Here is a 24580-nt window from a genome sequence, read left to right on the forward strand (position 1 = left end):
TCGTCGAGGATTGAGAGTTTTCGTCTATGATAAAGCCACAACCCGAAGACGTTATAAACCTCCTGTAATATGACGTAAGCTAATTTTTGAATATTCAAATGTCCAAAACCAAAAATTGAAAAATGGACTGTGGCTAACTTTAAAGTCACCAAGTTTATTTCCACATATTAACATCTGTTTCGCTTGGAAACATATTTTTGGTCTATTTTGCAAGAGAAAAGCTCCAAAATACGTTCCCATTGGTTGATACATCAAGATCTCAAAATTCCAACTATAGAAGAAGAAATTAGTCTTTACTGCTCCAGATACAAAGCTCGTCTAATCCAAACGAATTAGCGTGTGATCTGCTCAAGCCTTTACCACCAAAACGTCTCAAAAAAGAATCTGCAATGATTTACTACAAAATATCACTTACCACCTAAGAAGGTGCTATCGCTGGATAGCGATCCTTCTCACGCAGTCAAATAATATATATCTGTAATAAATATAGTGAATGTACTGTGTACACCTTGCTATGAACAATAAACAAACAAAAAATTTGCAGGACAAAGTGGATAGCGCACTACTGCTTAATTGTAAATTTTGCATTTTAACAAGCAACGCAAGTATTTAAATTTGGAACCTTGTGGTTTCAATGCCAGAAACCAGACTTTTTTCAGGCAGATTAGGATTATGGATGCTCGGCAGTTCGGCACACTATCTTCTCATTTCCGTATCAACAGAGCAGTCGTTCATATCATTCAAGAACATAAATTACTCTTCTAATATGCGCATTGTGCAACCAGCTAAGATTTCCATTAATTCATCACACATAATAAAGAATACACCATTGATGAACCTCATTCCAAGCCGCAAACTCATAAATCGTTTAAAAACTTGTGTGCATCATTTATGTATAAGTACTTACATTAATCTCGCTAAGTGCAACGTTAAACTACGCCGTCATTATTGACTCTCTTGTTTAAGTATAATTTACAAATGTGTTGCAATAACATAATAATATGATATGATACATGTCCCATGTGCTCACGATGACGCACTCTGCTCTCAACAAACTAGAACCCGACCGGCTCTGCAATTAGGATTAATCTTCATTTGTTGTAATTGCAGGCGCTCTTTGCATATACTTATAGATAGAGGAAGAGCTAGTCAAGGTAAAAATAGCATTTAATTAACTTCATTCAGATTTTTTCATTTTCCGTTTTAATTGATTAATTTTCTTGCCAAAACTACATGGTTGACATGACCTATTATATTTCAGCTTTCCAAAAAAAAGTTGTAAAAATGCTGGGAAAGAGGAAATTCGATTCACTGATTTTGTTTACTCAACGTTTCATGTCATTCTGAATCGTTTGAGACAAAAATTTAAAAAACATTTGACATGTTGTCGATGGTTTTTTGCAACTAACGGCTAACTGATATCAAAAATTTAAATGCCATTTGTTGAAACTCGATAACGAGAGTTAATTATTTTTAGGCGACGATTAGTAGAAAAGTACAGAATATTTTGACAACATTTTTCCCGTTTTTTAACTCAAATTAAATTGACAATATTTGAGAGCGATGTCTAAGAAGAACTCCAATGAGATCTTCTTAGTTTAACAATTAAAAAGATAATGTTATATTGAAGCTAATATAAGACTAAATCTAAAGGCCATTGACGTTTCAATCTTCTTACGCCAAATGGTTGGGTAATGTCGCCTATTGATGGGTTTGAATGTGATTCCAGTTTTCGTTAGTATTTTTCCTTAAACTCTTTGAACGTTAATTGCACCGTTTTCATGTAGAGATCGCTGTGAATGGTTTCATTTGTAACGTACCACGGAGAATAAGTATTGTACGTAAAATTTTTGACCGAGTTCTCTGCATTATAGCTATATTTGATTTGTAAGCACATCCCAGAGCTCAATTCTGTAAGTCCAGATTGGTTTAATGATTGATTTATATAGCAGCAACTTATTTTCAACAGAAAGTTTAGACTTTTTACGCAGTAGCCAATCAAATTTTTTCATTTTGATCATTATTTGCTGCTTTTTTGTTTTGTCTTTTCCAAATAAGTCTGCTATCTAAATGGAGACCAAGATATTTCACTATGTTCTATTTCGGAATCTGGACGTTATTCAAATAAATTGGAGAACACGTATCCTCTCTCATTGTCAGGGTAAATGTGATATGAACTGATTTGGTTCCTAAAAATTATGAATCAATTTCTCCTTTCGAAAACTTTTCGCGAGATATCAGTTGGTAATAGTGCTGATCAGTTTTCTTTGTAAAGTCCATTTATACATAATCAATTGCCTAAACAATTTATTTAGCAATTTCACGAGTGTAGAAATTAAAAAAAAATCGTTTTATCTTCGTTTCATATTTTCAAAGCTTAACTATTTAGGAATATGCCTACGAGAGGATTTTTTTTTAATTTAAATTATTTTTTGGAGATGGCCATGATAATCCTGTTATCTTCTGTTTATGAAACTTTGAACGTTTGAAACATTTTTCTCAAAACTTTTTTTTTCAATACGATGCCCAAGATTTCTCGAGGTCGACTGAACCGATTTATTTGAAATTTCCATAGAATCTATATATCGGTCTATAAAGAATATAAATTTCTCTCTGGCCTATACAAACCTCAACTTCAAATTTCAATTTGTACTATTAAAAAAAAATAGTTAGCTCAAAAAGTGGTAAGAAAAATATCATTCTAGATTAATATTTTTTTATTTCGGATTACTAGAAGGGCATGGTCACGTGCCAGTGTTTTGGGACCGCCTACTTCAACAAATGCTAATTTTTAAAATTATCGAATTTTTTTGTTCTCACTTTTTTCTGTGCTCTTGCAACGTAATAAATGAATTATAGAAAAAATGATAATAAAACTAGTAAAAAGTGGCATTTGCATTGAGGTAAGTTGCAAAAACTTCCGCTAGGTGTAATAATTGACTAGGTAGTAATAAAACCGAAATTGAGATTTAGGTATTTAGATAACATTTTCAACTGTCAATTTCGAAAATCAAGTTTTGTTCCAATTGAATTTTCTCACATTTATAATAAATGTACATATAGATGAGTAACTCACTCCGGAGTTATCACTCCGATACAACTCCTCCCACGGAGTGAATCCGAGTGGAGTTGTCTCACAGGATTTGTCATATCCGACTTCCCTAAACTGGTACTAAATCTGTTAACATGTGCAGATATTTGCTTGAGATTTTTTACTAATACAAAGATTTGGGTCAAAAGAAGTGATTTTTTTCTTGTCTCACAGGCAGTTTTAAGAGTTCCCAGGTACATAATGTCTCAAAATAATGCTATTTTATATTTTATATTCTGTATACGATAATGTTTGTCCATAAATGAGCTCTTCCAATGGTATACAACCAGCTAAAAAATATTTAGTATTATATTTTAATTTTTACACTATGATGATTTTATAATTTAATTTTAGAATTGTGTAAAAGTAATAGTATGCTAATCAAACTGCCTAATGTACAATTAATTCTCAAAACGGAAATAATAAAAGAATGTGAGGTATTATTATTTTGTGAAAAATATTATATACAAAGATTTGTTCTTATTTCATATATAAGGTTCACTGCATTATTTTCATATGAAAATAAATATATTCAAAGAATTCTATATTTTCTCTTCAAAACTAATTACAAAATTGATTTTGATTCCCAAGTTTTTTGTCAATTTGAGATTTGTATGCATATTGAAATGCATAAAATAGTAATTATAATAATAAAATGAACAAAAATGTTTGAACTATTTCCAAAGTCTTAATAAATCCTTAGATATATTAACAACACACTAGAGAACTCATTTGTGTCAAGTATTATGTTTCAAAGTTGTCGGAGTTGTGGAGTTATTAAGTGGATATAAATCCTCTCTGAAGCGGAGTCAATTCCTAACCGATCCGCCTTCGGATATGATAAGCCCATCTTTAGATAATTATATTAATTATGGTGCACAGGCACATGTGCTTGTATGTCCTGAAATTGTAGCTTATTGTTCCAAAATTGATTTATATATTTCAATCGAATTTGGTGGGACTGTTTAGTGTATGAACTTTATCGTCATGTCAATTTTTATGAAAAACGTCGTAATATATTTCTTAAAAAAACTTAATAAATTATTTTGTGATTATTAAGCATCTGCTATAAGAAAATACTGCCACAATTACGTAAATCATGTACGTAGTCTTAGATATTATATAAAATGAATTTAAAAGAATAGTATTTTTTTTACAAAACTAGACAAGTTTCATAGACTGTTCATTTACTTTTTTGCTAATTCCAAAGCCATTTGTAATTGACTTGATTGACTTATCACATCATAAAAGCGACTTTTGACAAAAATTCTGACTATAATATATTCAACAAAGATCTAAAATATTGGTTAAGTGGCTTTAATATAAAGAACCGTTCCGAGTAATGGACCATGACTCGTAGAATATGCCAGTGTCCATTCAGTTTTGTGTTTTGTGCTGATCGCCGTTGACGTCCACACCTTTGCCGACAGTAAAACTGAATTTTTTACAAGGTACAAAAAATGACATTCTTTTTATTTTCAAATTAGTTGTAATATCCAAAAATTGATTAACACCGTTTGTAAAGATAGTCAGAATATCGTGCTTTAATTGTTATGTACGATGAATGCTATAGCATCCACGCCAACTATTATGCTTCTATTTTACACAATTTGCTTGCCCAAGCTAATTGAAAAAATAAATAAACACGTCATATGTGCTAATGTCTATGTAAAATTCTGTCAGTTTCATGCATGATTGTTTTTCAATAGATAGTAAAGCATGTACTGGTAAAACTGTATCATACCTATAAAACAATAAAGCGATGTAAACTTATTGTATCTTATTAACCTTGGCTAGTCCTTCACGATACATAAAATTTGCCTAAATTAAGAACATTAAAGCTGCGCAAATAAACGTAATAGCATAATATATTTGTTTATAGGCGCAATTTGAATTTCAATAGTGATCTGCATAAGAATTACGCTATGCCATCATGGTACAAAAATAGATATGGCATAGAAACTTCAGGAAAAATATCATGTATTTTTAATTCAAATAGACGGTAAAAAATCAATATTATCAATTTGTAACAAATTGTAAATTATATTATTTGAATTCAGTTATATTGCTTACACATATTTAAAAATTAACAATGAACCACAAAATAAAATAAATTTAAATGAGTATGTAATTTAAACGACATTTTTGCTATAGAATAAGTGAAATCCTAAAGAATATGAAATATTGTCTATTATTTTTACGTTTTCATAAAGCTAAGAGTGCTAAAATATTATGATAATAAATGTATACAATTTCTTGGGCAAACAATACTGCCTTGTTTTGAATAAAATACACTTAAACATTTATTTTACAATATTGGTGATAATGAGAATTTTTACAAAAAGAGACACACCTTCCGATGCAAATGAATTGAACGAATAGTTGTTGCTAATATGAATAATAATTTCACTTTAATAAATATTTAAGAATATCTATATGTATATATATATATATATATATTATAAAAATTCTAAAATTACGTGTATGGAATAAATTTTCATACATATTACAACGAAGAAATATACATTTTTATGGCTTGTCAACACCGAAGCGTGATATGAAATTTTAGTTATTTGCTTATGCATACAAATATTATTTGGTAAGATTTATGAAGATACTAAGAAGAAAGAAACGGAAATAAATTAAGTTAACAGAAACTTAACAAAATAATTCAGGTTAGAGAATTGTAATTTAAAAAAAAAAAACAAATAGACGTTATAGTTGGCTCTATAATTTAGATTTTCAATATTTTCAACAATATCTCAAATATTTTAGAATTAGTTTGAAAAGAAGGCTTCATACCCTTATTGTTGAAAATATTGAAAATCTAAATTATAGATATATAATTTTATACTGAATTTCTATAACTGCCCTTCTATGTAGGCTCTATTTTTAACTTTCCGTAGGGTAAGTTATAGCAATGAGCCGAAAATCGAAAATATTTTTTTTTGCATAAAATTTTTGCACGTTTTAGAGGTTTCTGAACATTTTGGCTACCTCAGAAAAAATGAATGTGTGTATGTTTGTGTTTTGTGTTCGCAATTTGTCGTCCACGTTTTCGGGCGCACGGATCAACCGATTTGAATGGTTCAAAAAACATTCGATTCCTCTTGATAGGGATTTTGGCCATTTTGGCCATTTTGGAAATTCCTCTTGATAGGGATTTTGGCCATTTTGGCCATTTTGGAATTACGGAGCAAAGAGTGCAGTAGATAGAAATCGAGTTTTCTGAGAGAACGGGGTATCCGATTTGAATGATCCAAAAAACATTCAATTTGTAATGATTGGGCTGGTGCAGCCATTTCCAAAATACAGAGCTAAATGTACAAAAAATTGCTGTTTTGAGAGAACTAAGCCTCCGATTTGAATGATTCAAAAAACTTCCTGCTTGTGTTGACAAAGCATAAAAAGTGAATATTTTTTTTTACTTCAAAATTTTTTTTTTTCCAAAAATGTTTGAATATCGAAAATAATTCGTATTTTAATTCTAATTCTAGTTAAAGTTCTAAAACTAACTTATATACTTCAAATAAATAATTTTAATTTTCCAATGTAGTTTACATAATTCTTAATGAGAATTGTATAAACTAAATTATAAGAATTATAAGAATATCTTATACATATTAGACAATGTCCTTTGTTTTACATCCCATTTATTGAGTTTACTTTTCTGTAAACGTTATCGTCTAATTCATAAGCTCTTATATTTTGTCTATAGAATAAGAATAATGATAGTTACAGTATTTATAATAATCTATTTGAAAACATATAATATTCCTCGAATATTTCTTTACGGCACGGAAAGATCCAGCAATTTGCCAGAAGGCACGATGCCATATTTGACTAGTTCACTTCACATGTTTAAGCATATGAAGCTTCTCAAACCCTGGTGCAAACTGTTTGTAATTTAACAAAAAAATTACTCTTTTGCATAATGATAAATATATTATTAATTCAGAAGCTAGATTTGCATGTCGAATTCGCGAAGAGTTGCTATTTGCTGCTTTAAAGATCTACTAAGAAAACTAATTAAAATCTTCCTTTGAGAGGATAATAGGATAATTAAAAGCTTAATTGCAAAGGTTTGAATGATTAGAAATTTTATACACATAAAACATGAAGCAATAATCAACATTGCGCAAGAGACGATCCGACAACGACGCGACAAAGATTTCCGATTGTGTAAAGATATAAATGTTCCTACAAATGAAAAGTCAAACGATGCAATGCCTTTTTAGAAGATGCAAAGGTGTTTGAACTTAAATCTTATTGTGATGAATAGCTGTGGTAATATTTAGAAGAATCATAATAGAAAAAAATATATTTTTAATTGTATTATTGATAGAAAAGTATTATCAAGCACTGTTTAAAAAGTTAGCAAAATTATGGGGTTAAATCTGCAGTAAAATAGACCAATGCTATGGCAAGGCTAAGATACCTAGTGTTTTTCATATAAAATAGCACTAGAAACTATCAAAATGCTATATTTTTGCTCAGGGATCAGAATCTTACACATGACATCTAACTTTTATTTTATTCTATTTTTTATGATACCACATCACAAAGATGCACTTGCAAGACTGCGTTTGACTTTTGTGCGTTTTCCAGGTTAGGTTGTCTGTCTAAATCTATGGTGATCATACCTCCCGGTTTGGCCAGAACAGTCCCGGATTTTCACCTTGTGTCCCGGGTTTTGCTAAAAGCAATATTTGTCCCGGATTTAGATCGAAAAGTATACGTATAAATTAAATCTTCGCTTTACTTGATAATAAAATTACAACTAACCGCTAGTCCTACCTTTTCAGAAATTTAATCTTGTCAAAACAATGCTTTTTGAACTAGTGAAATCGGATGATCCGTTCTTTCAAAAACTGAATTACCAATTTTGACACTTTTTCCCCGTTTCTTCAGAACGGCTATATCTGCTTTTGTAAAAACCTAATCAACACATCTCCTTATCAATAGGAATCGAATGTTTTTTGAATCAAATTTAAAATAAGAATTTGTATCTGAACACACACACACACACACACACATCAATTTTCTCTAAAATATGCCAAATGTTCAGAAACTTTTGAAAAGCAAACATATATAAACATTTTCGTTTTGGATTTTTTGCGATTATTATAACTTACTCTACGGAAAGTTAGAAAATGGCATAATATCATATCAAAGCTGGCCATTATATTTTTTAAAACCACGTATGTTTCTAAAGTATTTTTCAGAAGAAAGTATGTCTAAAAACGTTAGGTCAAAAAGAAAATTTCAAGTTTGAGCAACACACATTTTTATGATGATCTTTCTAAACAATGAGTAATTTAACATTTAGAGAACAAACGAGATAGATTCAAATGCTAAGCGAACCGAATTATGAATGATATCTGTCTGATATTCATTGTTACTATGTTACTTATTGACTGTAAAATAATGTTCAATTATGGCTATGCTTTTAGAATACTACAAATCCAAATGTATTTGCGTAGGTATGCTAAATCTATATTGATTCATCTTTTTATTGGGAATCTGTTCAGCATTCAATTATAAACTACTGTTATGTTAAATTTCTATTCATAAGGACCGATTCTGCCGCATAACAGAAAAAATTTAATGGCAAGGCCATGTTACGCTCCAATTTCCATACATTATGCTACTGAATCATACTGCATTCAAACGTTTTCCACATAACCTGCAACGTCACTCGTATGTTATGATGCGGTGTCAGAAAGACCCTGCTATCTAATTATAAGATCATTTTTTTGACATTTGTGCGGTTTCTAGGTTAGGTTTCTTATAATTAAAAAAAAAACACAATATACAAATTGCTCGAGATATTGAAGATTTTCAAATGAAAATGAAATTGAAATACATATTCCCAGCTTTTAGAACAAAATAAATACTGATAAAGGAAACTTAAAGATGCTCGTTACGATTTTTTTTCAAAATTAATCAAATCAATCTCAAATGAAATCGATGGAAAAATATTTTACTAAACCAAAATTCTTAAAATCTATTCATCGACTAGGAACTACTATGCATATACTATGCATAAATACAAAAGAACCTCCTTATTCGCGGCTCCTTCATTCGCGTTTTCGCTATTCGCGGCCAAAAAAATTGCGACCCGATTTCTTTCTTCGCGGCTAAAAATTTCGTTATTCGCGGATTCCAGTGTATATGAAATCCAATATCCTTTGTAAATGTCGTCTTTTTGACCTATATAATTGCGTTGCGTTCGCCGTCCTCTCCGTTATCAGCGTTTTTGATCAAGTAAGCAAACAGAGAACGAATGAATCATATATGTATGCTTTAACACTTTCCACTCGCGAATTTCGAGATATATATTAATTTTGCCGCCGGACCGGCGGCATTCGAGTCGGAAGGGTTAATATTGTTCGTTTCTGTGGTAGATGCTGCTATGAATGCTTTATTTCTTCATTTTTCTCATTCGTAGCAAATATTGTGATTGAGTAACACGTGCTAACAGACCTAATTGCTTGAATTACGTGATAATGATTTATCTGAAACCGACTTGGAAGAAATGTTAAATTCACAATGAAGAAGAGGCTTCAACGTGCACTGAAAACATGACATTTAATTTAAAGAGTCTCAGTGAAGGTTTAAAAATGGCAAATGATCTGTGTGATTTTTTTATGAACATTGATCCATCTATGGAGAGAAGTATTCTCTTTAAGAGGCATATTGCAGATGTGACTGCCGTTTATCAGTCTGAATTGGAAAAACTCTTGAAAACTACCAAGCAAGAAAAAATTCCAAAGTTTTTCAAATCTTTGCCTATTTCTGAACAAAAAAGATCAAAATGTTTAATGTATAATATAATTAATCAAATATATAAAGTAATTAATCTAAAGCATTTATAAATATAAATAAAAATATAGTTTTTTATATATGTACTTTTCATTATTTTGACACCTTGGAACGTATACTCTATAATCCCATATAAAATGCCATCCTGTATTTGCGGATTTTTCATTATTTGCGGATTGTTTGTCATCTTGGAACGTATTCCCGTAATCCCATACAAAATGCCATCCTGTATTTGCGGATTCTTTATTCGCGGCATTTTTACGGAACGCATCCCCCGCGAATAAGGAGGTTCTACTGTACTACAAACTCATATATAAACACCTTCAATAGTTTTTTCAATCAATTTTGAATTTGCGCGCGATTTCTATGAACAACAATTTATATTTTAATAATATACAATACATTTTGAATCAATCAATATCACACATAAAGAGTAATACATTTTCAAACAAAAATATTATTACCAGCTCGAAATAATTAAATCGTCGAATAATCAAAATATTAAGATCTTAAAAATCTTCTGGTATAACAATTCAATTTTTTATTATTGATGTGCTATGACATCTAAGCAATATGTAATTATAAATGATGTGTCATGGATAAGCCGTAATCATGCTATTTTTTAAATATATATCACTGTAAGGTCATTGATTCTCTGAGATCATACTATGTTCTGCAATAATTCCACCAAAAAACTTAACAATACAGAAAGGAACCAGTATTTATAATATATGGAAACTTTTTGCAAAAATAAAACGTCACAGTAAATATTATTTTAGAACTATTTCATATAATAGTATAATTATATAATATATATAAAGTATTCATTATAGAGTTAGTAAATATTGTAAGTTATTTGAATAAAAATTCGAATTCTTTCTATTCTTTCTTGGAGTACCTCAAATTGTAAATTAATCATTATTTGATAGAAAGCGTAGAGTTAAAATGGAATTGTACCTATGATTATTGATTTATTATATAAAAAATAATATAAAACTAATATTTAAATGTCATCGATCGAGTCCATGCTTCAACTTTTTTTATCAATCCAAACTTTGTAAATGATATCAATTTATCCATCCAAATTTTAAAACGCTCGAGAAGTTTGAAACACGTACCATTTATTATATTATTCATATAACTTATTCAATAAAATATTTTAATCATAAAATTCCTTTATATTTTATTTCTAATAGTTAAATTCAAAATCACATAAAACTGAGATATTATTTAATTTTGCGATATGAGAAATCTCTCCATATTCCGATTATAACTTTCAGGAACTTCATTGTTCGAAGCGTTCGATTCAAATATGATCATTTTACATATATGGTTTGAAAATCTCTTTGTTTTATGTTTATTAAAGCCATTGTTATTGCACAAGACTAATGACATTAGAAAGTAATTATCATTTGTCACATGATGTTATTTCATATTGGCCACGGATTAATACGCAATGAACTAAACGTTATTGCATAACAAATCTTATTAATTATATTTATTACATAGTAAATATTTTGTTACTAAAATTATTAAATCTATAAATTTCATGAAAAAATGCACTAACTTATGAAATACTGGCGCAGTAAACAATTCGTAATAAATATCACAATATGATTTTTCATAAAAACTATAAATACTAATCTACAGTCGTAGGTCGTTGGAATTCAAAGTCAAGATGAACATTTTGTAATTCGGCGATTTGTAGAAAACGATATAAACTAGATCGAAAATCAATAGATATTTGATTTTTTGTCCAATATACAATGCGGTATCATTGATGATTTCCACTTATTTAGCATATATATACGAATTATCAATTAATTTAAAAGATGATATTAATTTTATGAAAAATGCGTCAAAAGTTATTTACTAAAAAACGCATGGTTATTTCGGCCAGAGATAAATATTAAATTTTTTTAACTCATTTGTAAACCCAACCATTACACAATTTTCTTAACCAACCAACAACCAGATATTGCTCAGGCTGGTTGACTTGAGCAATATATATTAAAATATATTGTTTAATTATATTTGTCTTTTATCATTACATATATTGGTAAATCATTCCAAGTATCGATCAATTTTAAAATCGTATTCTCAAAAAACTTTAAGAATAACTAGGTGCATGATAAGAATAACTACTAATATCTAAACAAGGCAGATTTGTGCTATGGGTACAAAAGATGAATAGATGATACTTCGGTTCAAGCAATAAATCAACCTTCTCGAAAGATTTACTTCGCAGTCACACATCACCTAAGAGAATTCCAATTAGAGATTAAATCCTTGATTTGAAATGGATATCATCATCACGAAAATTCCATTCTCAAAGAAGAGTATGTGCATATAATAAATTCTAATCAAATATCAGTTCACGGGTGTCATCCTATGGGTTTACTGTCATTGCATTGCATAACTTTGTTCTCTCTACGGATGTTATTGTAATATATCAATAAAATCAAATATTTCGCAATGACAATATATTACTTATAACGACCAGGAGATGAAAACTAATAAGTTATTGTAATCAATCGACGCTAATTCAAATGCAACGGCAGACTAAACATAGGGCGGGGTATCCATGATCCTATAATTACATCTACGACAAGTGTTGAAATTAAAGTTTAGCATATTATCGCAATACATTCATATATATTATGAATCTTTGCAGGAATTTCAAACTTCCAATATTAATCTAGGACAACTGCCCTGACAACAGAATTACTGAAGTTTCGAAAGTTTTTTGACTCATTTTTAGAGACGTACAATAAATTGCCGCAAATGTTAAAAAAATAGAACTCTTTAATTATCAATTTACATGTTAATTTTTTGTTCCTGTCGTAAAAATTTTTAATATTTTCCAAGAATAAATTGTCCTTTTCCAAAATTTCTTGTTAAATTGTAGATGCAAGTAACTATTTTACTTTTCAAAATTTTCATTGCTAGAATAAGTGAATTTAGAATAAAGCAGTGTCCTTAATAAATCCTTCACATTAACTGACCATCAATAATGTTTGATTGATTTATTCCAAGATCTTGATACTATTCAAAATACATAAATGTTATAAATTATTTAAAGTAAATTGGCTTCAAATAAATGACTTCAAAATTAATATTTTTGTCTTACAATTGGCTTTATTATTATTGCAGTACATAAATAAAAGTAATGGTTTCCCAATTCATAACTATTAAAATTTCTGTTATCCACATTTGTATAATATGTTAACAAGTATAAACAGCTCTTCACTAACTTGTTCAATCAAATTAAAAATAACAACAGTATAAAAAAAAATTTAATAATAAAAATATCGAATGTAGATGGGCCATTAAGTTGCATTTTCACAAAAAATAAGTATTACTAGATCATTGTGGACATTATACGTATCTTTGCTAATTTTTGATGAAAGATTGCCGTTTCTGTTTTGTAATTACTTAATGAATGAATTATTTTAACTGACTGAATTTTTTGAACTCTATATCAAAGCACAAATAAAGTAATTTTATTCACGTTCTTTTTCAATAAAATTGTTTGAATTTAAGTTGTTAAATTATATGATGTTATGCATGAATTACTACCATTTGGCGTTGATAGTATTATCTCTATTCAATTTGCGGCAACGTAAAATTATTTTGTATGAGAAGCTATCCTTTTTTTATCTTTATCCTTTTTTGTTTAAATAGACATGTTTTGTTCGAATTGTTTGCAATTTAGATATCAATTGCTATAATTTTATTATTATTTCATTATTTTCCTTCTCAAACATTTGCTCATACCAACTGTGCTATGGCTAACTTATTTTGTCAGAATAGCGCATTCGACGTAAGAATTAAAATTACCATGTCATAATGATAGATGATTTTTGTTTATTCTCATAATAATATTTGACAGAATTACATAGTGGAATTATTGAATTGTTCATGGTGATAGGTGAACTGTTGTGGTGTTTTAGTGAAACTATTATATGCTGAGATTTTTCGACATTGATTTTGATATTCCATTCTAAAAACCATTTTTCGAGACTAGATAAATAATTTTGTAACTGACAAGTTGCTGTTCTAATATCGGAATTGCATGAAATAATTGCCATGTCATCGGCGTAAGTACATATGGTTAGAAGATCATCTGTGGGCATTGTAAAATGGAGATAAAGTGCTGGGCTTAGCACACTACCCTGTGGTACTCCGCATTCTATATTTCTAATGCTCGAAGTTACATCTTTAATTTTGATTCTAAATTTTCTATTAGGCAAATATGAGCTTAAGATATTGAAGTAGTTTGGAAAAGTTGTTTTGATTTTATGTAGGAGTCCTGAGTGCCAAACCATATCAAAAGCCTGGCTGGCATCTAAGAATACGGCTAATCAGAACTTTACGTCCTATGAGCTGTTGGACTGAAACTTCTCCTTTCTTCGTATTTTTAGATGGTAACCCAATGGTTGATCCATCCATATTCGATGATTATATTATTTGAATTTATCTAAAAGAGCTGACTTTTTATTGGTGCAGCAATATCGTATTAAGGGCTATTTTCACTTAGAAACATAGTGTTATCTATATTTCTAATGATGTTTATTGATATGATTATTTTCAACCAATTAATCTCTATCTTCGACTTCGAAGTACATGGGAATAATCCTTATTGACGATTAAGCAGGGAACGGTCGTTTGATGCTTCGCTCTTGCATCAGAAGATGCAATCTTTTGTTGTCGATATATATTGTCTGATTTCTATGTGGATGATCACACTGTATTTCAAAACTTACGTATTTTTTCAGCATATTGTTAGTATAGTATTACTTATATATACATATATTTTGCATACCCTGTCTACGTTGGAAAAGTTCGCATTTATTATTCTCTATTTTATTCGTCTAAAAATAGTCTGCAAATAGTCTGTATCAATCTGTATATTTAGCCTATACTTTTCAATGAGACTCCACGAATAATTTAGGTCTTACAAAGTATGGGAGCAATTAAGTATTAAATATAGATAATCAAAAATAAAAAGAACTAAATTCAATAATTATAAACCAGAAGATTGATTATAGTTTCAGTTTAGGTAGTGCAAGGCGATTGTCAAATAACCTCATATTTTATTGTTGGACATTTATTTCCGTTAAGAAAAAAAATGCAGTCCATGCCAAAATTTGTAATTAGATGTTAGAAAATTAGACAAAGTTACAGAATTTATAATATTCTATTTGAAAACATTTAATATTCCTAGAACATTTTGTTACGATACAGAAAGTTCCAGCAATTTGCTTTAAGGCACGATGTCATACACCACTAGTTAGTATTAATTTTTCAATTGTTCACTTAAAAATTTCTAAAATTCATAAAAAATTGTTACGTGCAGTCGATCTTTACATAAAAATAAGTTGTAATGAGTAGTACTGCCCTAAAACAGGTCTGTGAGCTGAGAACTCCAACTCGATTCGGCCACGACAATAACTTCATATATTTATATATTAATATATTATTCTTTTTTATCTATAAATATATGTATATCTAATTTTTTTTAAGTAAAACTTCTTTAGGCGCGACTAGGGTGTACCCCTAGTCTACGGAAATGCGTTACGCCCGAACTGTGCGTCATTTGATCTCGATGAAATCATTTCAACACGAGTCAATTGTGATTAGTCGTCGTGTCGAGTGATTAGAGATCTGTCGTTGTATGCGTACCAGCATCAACGTTGTATGCGTACCGATATCAACAAGGAAATCGGCATAGATAAATAAACATTCTGAAGTTACATCGTAGTACAAATGAGAAGAATATTTAACCCTTTTCCTTGAAAATAATGAAACAAATTAAATTAAAAATGTGCCGTGTACTAAACGTAAGTTTATTGATTAAAAATTATTTATATATTATTCGTAGTTTCTATAAATCTTTGAAGTTGTTCAAAGAATGAGATTATATCGCCAACGAAAAAGTAAAAAAAAATTCAAGCAGTCAATCAATGTATGTTAATTTTAATTACATGAAGTTCTTCAAACACAATTACATGATGAGTGAAGTTGCGAAAACAATATTTGTTTAGGCGTTGTTTAACATAATCCACTTCCACTGTGTCAACAAATATTATAGAATTTATTATTTAGCAATTACTTTATTTCTCTAATTAAGGTTCATTTCTAAATGATAATTACAATGACAAATCGATCATATCATATTTGAGGTATTACTTTAATTACATTATCATCATTATCAATGAATATTATACATATTTTTAATGCTATTATAAATATATAATTTATAATTTATCATTATATAAATGTGTATAATGGTTGACACTAATAAATGTGTACATCAGAGGGTTACCATATTACTAATAAACATTATTCAAAATCGTTATATGATGTATTCATTTTTACTTAAATGCCATCTTTTTATATTTATACAGTATAGAAGTTCGGGCTGCAATGGCTTCAAGTTCATTCTTCACCAACAAAAAAAAATTATTTTTGACAATAATAAATTGACAAATAATCACACAAATATCATCACTTTACACAATCCTTTTAAATATAGCGAGTACAATAATTGTAGTAAAATAAAAAAATAGGCGCAATATATGCACAATCTAAAGCCCGGTGCACACGACGCTAGTATTCCTTGTAACATGATTTCTATCGTAACAGGATTTCTAGCGAGCAAGAATTTTGCGCCAGATTTTCACTTATTTTATTATTAATATTAATTTCGTGCATTTTCAAATATATTATTATAAATATATACTGTGAATTTCACAATTTATATTTTATAGGTCTAAAATACACTAATGCTTATAAGTGTACAAACAGGGAATTGTATGAATAGTAAACAAAAACATGTATGTATCGCATCTGATTAGAATTAGGTGAAACAATAATAATTAAAAAATAATAAAATGCTTCAGTTTAAGGGGCACAACTAGTGTGAAATTTTCAAAAAGTCGAATTTTCAATTTTTTCATATTTTGATAGGGGTTATACCTTTAAAAATAACATACCATAATTTCAAATCAATATCTTAAATAGTTTTTGAGTCACAGCCATTTAAAGAGTATATACATAGTATATAGTATAACGATCATTTTATCTTTAAACGCGTTTTTCTCGAAACAGCATTTTTCGAATTTGCTGCAGCGATTCCTCAAAAACAAATGATCCGATCACTATCAATTTTATTTGTACATGTTTTATATATAGTTCTCCGTAAAATAAACTATCGATTTGTTGATAGGATCAAAAATCGAATTTTGACAGTCCAAAAACTTTTTTTTAAAACGCCGCCATTTAATCAATTTTTGATTTCTGTTTTATCGTAGTTCATTTTGCAGACAATATTATCTAGTTTAACAAATTTTTTTTTTTTGGATTTGATCCACGTAGAAGGCCGGAATCACTGCAGCAGTGAAGGGCCTTTTTTGTGCCGTTGGAGATCGACGATAACATAAAAGATATTTGGTTTTTTTCTTCAAAAATTTTGAGATGTGCTGATTAGTTTTTGGCAAAGGCAGGTCCAGCAATTACAGAGATGAAGAGCAATGAGTGCAAAAATATAAATCGAGTTTTTGAGAGAACGGAGCATCCGATTTGAATGATCTAAAAACATTCAACTAGTAATGATTGGGAGAAGTGGTAATTAGTTTTTGGCAAAGGCAGGCCCAGCCATTTCGAAGATATAGAGCTAAATGTGCAAAAGATGGCAGTTTTTGAGAGAACTAAGCGTCCGATTTAAATGATTTAAAGAACTTTCTGCTTGTTTTAACGGAATAATTGATTTTGGAGAAAAAAATTGTTTAAAATTTTTTTTTCAAAATTTTTTTTTTCGAAAAAAATTTTTTTTTGTATATCGAAAATAATTCAGATTTTTATTTTAATTCTGTTCTAATATTCTTTACACAAATAATTTCAACTTTCCAATTCAGTTTATATAATTCTTATAAATATTAGACAATGTTACAATATTTATAAAAATCTATTTTAAAACATTTAATATTCCTCGATCATTTCGTTAGTGTACGGGAAGTTCCAGCAATTTGCCTTAAGGCACGATGCCATACACCCCACTATTTTTTTTAATTTTGAGTATTTTTGCAAATTTCGAAATTTTTGAAATAAAACGATTTGATTTTTTTTTAATTTTTTGGAAATTTTGAAATTTTTTGATATTTCAGATAAAATTAAGAAAATTTGAATAAAAAATACATATTTAAATTTTTTCGGAAATTTGAATATTTTAAAATTATTGAACTGTCTTTCCTAAACTAATCATTTATTCACGCCGCTATGTATACACAAATATCTATTTACAAAATAAAAACTAAACGCTTTCAAAATCGAAGTACATGAATCAAGTACGCATTGATATTTACGTGACAAAATACAGCTTTCCTATTGGACACTGAAGGTATCGGTCACGAGATAGTTCATCTCTCGGCGAATAGGACATGCTCTATTCCTAAAATACGGCAGGAATTTGCGAGGACATAAGTTGTTATGAAATCAAATTCCAAAGTTGCTAAGGCAACGTTTTTACATAGAAATTATGATGAGTATACCGCCGTTGTGAATGCGTGAAATCTAGCAGGCCAGATCGCAAATTATGTCGCGCAAGATCGTAAATTATGACTTATCATGTCGTTGCTAGAGTAACAACCAAACAAAAACTGTCCAGCATGAAAACTGGCGTCGTGTGCACCGGGCTTAATCCAATAATGCCCATGGCTCGCTAAGGGTTAAATTAGCGCAATGAAAATAAAATGATCGTCCTGTCTCATGAAACATTAGAAAAATTAAATTAGAATTATTCTATCAAATCAATTACGTAATAGTTATTTACAGTGTACCTACTCTTTTGATAATCTTTAAGATCTCGCATAGAATTCTTCCTTCGCGCAATAGACGAATGCGGCGGCGAGTCGGTTCATTTATCAAATGCGGTTGAATAGAAGTGAATAGATCATTGTCGAACTGAGATGTCGCAATTCTATTGAAATCGTAGTACTATTCAATAGTGTTTGTCAATCATTTTATATAAATAGAACCGAGAGCGTAGAGAAATAATCCTATAACGGTTTCGGTAAAAATAAACTCTATTCGATTTTCCAGTACCTATCCGGTACTGGAATTTTTCTATTTTTCATAGTAGTAATGGATAGAAATAATGCACAGTTATTGAATCAATTACTTAGAACTATCATTACCTTGTGTTGCTAGCCTTTGTTGACCACGACTCGTTACCAAGTTATTTCTATAAAATAAAAGAAAACATTGTAAAAATTACATTCAATATTCATGCATCATAGCATTTTTCAAAGGAAATCAAGACATTAACATATTTTTTGTATAAGTATATTGAAATAAGTATATAACTTAGAATAAATAAATTTTAAACATTTTGAATATGTACGAAGTAAGACTGATATGCTTCATACTATACCGCAATCGAAAACATGTGATTGTATTTTATTAGTATAATTCTTTAATCAAATTAAAAAAGATTCTTTAATCAAAGAAAAATATCAATGACAAAAAAATTTATATGCCTTATAAATGCGCTTTTATTTTTTGATCTCGATTATTTTATGGTAAGTGAGCCAAAAATTGCTTATAATTGAGAATGTATTTTAAATTTTGACTACAAAAATGAATGACGAAGAAACGGCCCTGACAATCATTACCAAAAATTAATCAGCCCGGTTTCTAACTGATATCAAACAGTTTTTAAACAATTCGAAATTTTGTCCATAATTTTTTACGGAAACGTGAGTGAAATATTTTGTAATTTACTAATTGGAGAGAAACTATCGCTCGTTTTATTTTAAATTATTATTATTCATTAATTTTAATGAAGCAAACAATGCCAAAACAAGCAACAATATACTACGAAATTACTCTCTATTTTACCTTTTTAATTAGCAATAAAATGTCCAAATTTGAGCGAATAATATCATTACTATATTCTCGTTCTATTTGAGCAATTGTTAATTATCAAATTACATGTAGGTGTTGTCAGCAGATGATTGCGTTTTAATTGTCAACGACATTAATGTCTGTTGCGCGACAGAGCGCGTAAAAGTTAATTGTTATATCGAATGGTCGTTGACACACGTTCTACAGACTGGCACATGTCTTGGTTCATCGATGATCGTAAAGACTCACTTTTGTTTTAAATAAAAATAACAGACACCTGAGAACGAAATATAATATTTACTAGTTTCTATTCCAAAAATGCAATTGAAATTCGACAGTTCATAAGCTTCTGTGATTGTTTGCGAATATTGCTTTCTACTAATGACTATTAAAATGCAACTCATTGGTTGTTCTTTTCTAATTGTTCTGATCGAGTTAATATGGGCGTAATAATCAATTTAGCCATGCCTTTCTTTTATACAATAAACCATAAGGAACGCTAACAGTAATTAACAATTGTTTTACTTTAATTATATTTTAATATATGAGGCAAATCTAGTATCAATCAATCGAAAATTGGAATGTAGATATTTAGAACAAATTTTCAACTGTTAGTTTCTAAAATCAAGTTTTCGCTTTCGATTAAGTCAAAACATTACGATTCCCAATTGATATGTTTCAAACGCATTTATAATATCTGTAATTATATTAATTATAGTGCATAGATACGTAGCTTATTATTCTAAATTTTAATTAATTGATATAATTCAACCAATTTTCGAAAGACTGTTTAGTGAATGAACTTTATCGCAATGTTAAATTTTATGGAAAACTTCGAAACCTTTTTTTAAAAACTTAAATTATTTTATGAAAGATCAAAAAATACTGATAGAATTACATATATCATGTAAATAGTTCTAGATATTAATTAATGCTTTAAATTACCAAAACTAGAGAAGTTTTGTAAACTCTTCATTTAATTTCTTGCTAATTCCAAAGCCATTTCTTATTGACTTAATTGACTCACATTACAAGACGACTTGATACAAATTTTGAATAATATTATTTCAAACTTTGATGAATTTTTAAAATTAAATTACTTGTCGTAATATTTTAGTATGTTCTTCAAGATCGTGATATCGATCGTCAAAAATAGTCCTCATCGAGATACATCGAATGGCTTTTGATTTTTTAAATGCGTTCCACCCATTTTTGAGAAAAAGTCGATTTAAGGTCAAAAATCTGTTCACACACACACAAAGCATATACATTTTCCAAATTATGGTCTCATTCGATTTAGAATGGCTTAAAACGTCGAGGAAACATGAAATTAGCAAATCGGATTTTTTTTAAATAAAAACTAAACTTCTCTTTTGGGAAGTTAACAAAATATAATATATTTTTCTAAATAAAGCTAATAAGAAATAAACTGAACTATGCGATGCATTGTCATCACTCTCCATCTTATAATTAATGATTCACCATCCCAACTAGAATGGCTATAAATTTCTTCTTTAAATTAAGTAAAAAATGTTAACTAATAATTATCAGTTAAATAATCAGTCAAAATATTTTAGTTTAGAATAATCATTACAATGGTGACAAATGTAATAGTTGTGTAAATTTAAAATGTGAAGGCAAATGTAAAATAAACCTAAAGACAAATATATGTATAAATTTTAAATTCAAATATAATTATAAATGTAATTACAAATATAATTATAACAAAAGCATAATTCAAGTGTGTGAAAAACCTTCACTAAATGAAATAGAAATATAAAGTGAAAACGAACCTTTCGCAGTCGTTACGAAATATGTTCTCTTATAAGGTCGTGATCTATTGAACAAGAAAAGATGCGCCTCGACATCATTGCACGACTTACAAAACTTCGTGTCTTGATCTTTATGATAAATAAATTAAGAAGAAGACACATTGAATCCAGTACACGATTTATAATTATTTGATGTCTATAATAATCAATAATTTAAACGTTTAGTTATTCGGTGCACAAATAGCAAATAGAAATCCATTCGATAAAGCTTATTCCTATATTTGTATATAAAATAAATCCCATGTGAACAAATAGAATTTTATTAAAATGCGTTGTTTTTATCACTAACACAAGGATTATAGAACGTGTTTATGCATCTAATGGATAAATGAAATAAAAAGTAACCTTTTCATATTCAGGTTAGAACAGCGGGGTGGAAAAAGCCTCTAATAGTTGAAAACAAATATTATTGTCATTTTTTTCATTTACTTTAGGTCTATGTAATTATTTGGCATAGCAAATTTTAAACAAGACAAAACAAATGTATAAACAATTTTTGATATAATTGATACCTATCAGATTTGACAAAAAAAATCATGAGCAAAATTTGTAGTACAAAGTATAATATTAACAGTCGCTGTAAGATAAATTTTGACAATTTATTGTATCTACAATGTGAACTTATAGAGAAAATTGTGAAAATGTATAGGGTAGAGCGAGAATTAATGGTTTGCGGGTAAAAAGGATCACCACAAAAATCTCAAAAATCAGCAAAGTTAAGAATTTTTAACAACCATATTTTAAAGCATAAAGAAAATGGTGTATAACCAGCCATTCTTGTGATGTTGCTATCGGGATATTAACAAAAGTACATTCCTTCGTTGTTAATTGTTTGGTTGTGAGCACTGTTGTTTAGTTTACGATATCTGAATATAACCTTTTGGTATGCGGTAATTAATTGTTATATAAGATGTATGTCAATACATGCGGTGGTTGCATCTAGTAGGCATGACATGACGCATGACCCGGGTGCCAAAAGACGCCCGGGTCAGGATGCTGCTTAGCCGATAGATGTTGCATTGCAATTAATTATTGAATTTTTATAATTAGTTTAGTGAGTTAATTATTGCATTTTTATTATCGAGTTTAAACAATAATTGTGTTTGATACAATCAAGAAATAGTCAATATCTATTGTTATTTGTAAGTTAAATTCAACAGTTCTTTTTATATAACCTCTAGAATTGCTTACATGCGGTTGGGATAATAAGGACCACCTGAACCTTTGCATTGGCAAAGTGTAAACAATAAGAAAATAGTAAATAAAAATATACAATAAGTTGAAGAAGCAATTATACAAGAGACTAATTAAGTTAATAATTATTCCAACTCTGATGATGAATTCTTCTGACAAACTTCAATACGGAAGTTGTATCCAGTACGATCAATTTAAACATGAGCCCATAAAATATTAAACTCAAACGGCAATTGTATTTATCTCATTTGTAATGACTGTATTTCTAAACACAATGAATCTGATTATAATAAATCAAACAGAAACCAAAGCAATTTTCACAAAGTAGTAAGAGTTGATAAATTCTTTTGTTCATTAAGCTTAAAAATACATATTTAAATTATGATTTTTAACTTTATAGTTCAACCTAATAACTAAACTGCATTCCATTATTTTAATAATGTCGCTATCATTCTATAAAACCTTTTCAAAATTAAATATAAAATCTTTTGTATCTTTTTGCTGTCACATTTACCCTGCCTATGGGGTAAAAAGAGACAGATGACAAATTTATGAAAAATAGTAAAAAACATATTTCTACAATGATGAAATTGATTTGTACTGAACATAATCAGATAGTTCTTCATATGATATGCGTCAATTGTTGTGATATAATTAGTTTGGTTTTTACAAAATAATTGCTGTAGGTCAAATTGAATCTTTATGCCCCGCCCTACCCAATACCAAAACGAGTTAAAAAACAGAAAAAATATTTAACGCACAAACAAAAATCTCTATTCAACAATCGACTACTAATTTTCTGAAGTTGATCCATATAATGTTAGTCATAACACGATATTAAACCATATTAGTAAATGTACATATACACATAATAAATAATTCCAAGATATATTTAAGCCATCGAAATTAAAGTATATAGAATTTACAGTAAAATCTTCAGAAGCCTTGTCATTTCTTTATCATGTTTTAATTCATTCAATATTATACAACAATCAGAGTTATTAACAAACAGAAAAAATAATAATAAATTCACTAAAATAAAAATGAATTACAAATAAAAAAAAATTAATAAATTAAAGCAAAACAAATGGAAGTAACTGGTCCAATAAGCAATTGGCTATGGAAAACAATTTTTCACATTGTCTATAGGCAGAATTTCTCTATAGTGCGCGCGGTTTCCTAATAATTGAAAATTTCAATACAAATATAGTAATTTGTTATAAATGTTGAAATGAATCTGTACTAATTGTATATAATTATGTAATTTCTTAATCGATTTATCTACAATAATCGATCAATATTACGCCCATCCCAGAATGAACAGAAGTGGTTCTCACATTATGCCAAGCTAAGTAATGTATAGAGCTTACAGCAGAAAAAGCTCGCGGGAAAAGTTAAATCTCAGGTATTACACGATCACTTTACATCGCTTTTATTGGCTCATTAAATTGAAGCATTTGCAATGGGATATTTTCAATGTAATTCTAGTATTTCGTTTTGTTCTGCTAAAAAGCGTGATATCGGCAAAGCAATAAATTCGAAACCAAATAGCTCATTGAGACAAAATACAAGCACATACAAAATAGATGAAGTACGAAATCATTAACGAGAAATTAATTACTTAACGCAAAATGATTAAATGTAAGAAGTGAATTAATTTGAATGGTAAATTATGTGCTCCAGATTAGTTAATTGTGCTTCTAATTATTGCACTCTTGAATTTTCGTAGTCT

General features: G+C 29.0%; 1 protein-coding gene across 4 annotated transcripts in view; it reads right to left on the bottom strand.

The window, feature by feature from the left end:
• The window catches only part of LOC113366182, a 224494-nt gene that overhangs the window by 73958 nt on the left and 125956 nt on the right, over positions 1–24580 (bottom strand). The window contains exon 1 of one of the 4 annotated variants that reach the window (XM_026607748.1): positions 19114–19176. The exons of the other annotated variants lie outside the window; for them this stretch is intronic. The gene's annotated coding sequence lies outside the window, so the exon portion shown is untranslated. Of the gene's footprint in view, positions 1–19113; positions 19177–24580 lie in introns of those variants that run through there. 4 annotated transcript variants of the gene reach the window in all.

The sequence above is a fragment of the Ctenocephalides felis genome, unplaced genomic scaffold (assembly GCF_003426905.1).
Source record: "Ctenocephalides felis isolate EL2017-DRISC unplaced genomic scaffold, ASM342690v1 CF-g0.4_SCAFFOLD_01170, whole genome shotgun sequence".
NCBI classification, from domain to species: domain Eukaryota; kingdom Metazoa; phylum Arthropoda; class Insecta; order Siphonaptera; family Pulicidae; genus Ctenocephalides; species Ctenocephalides felis.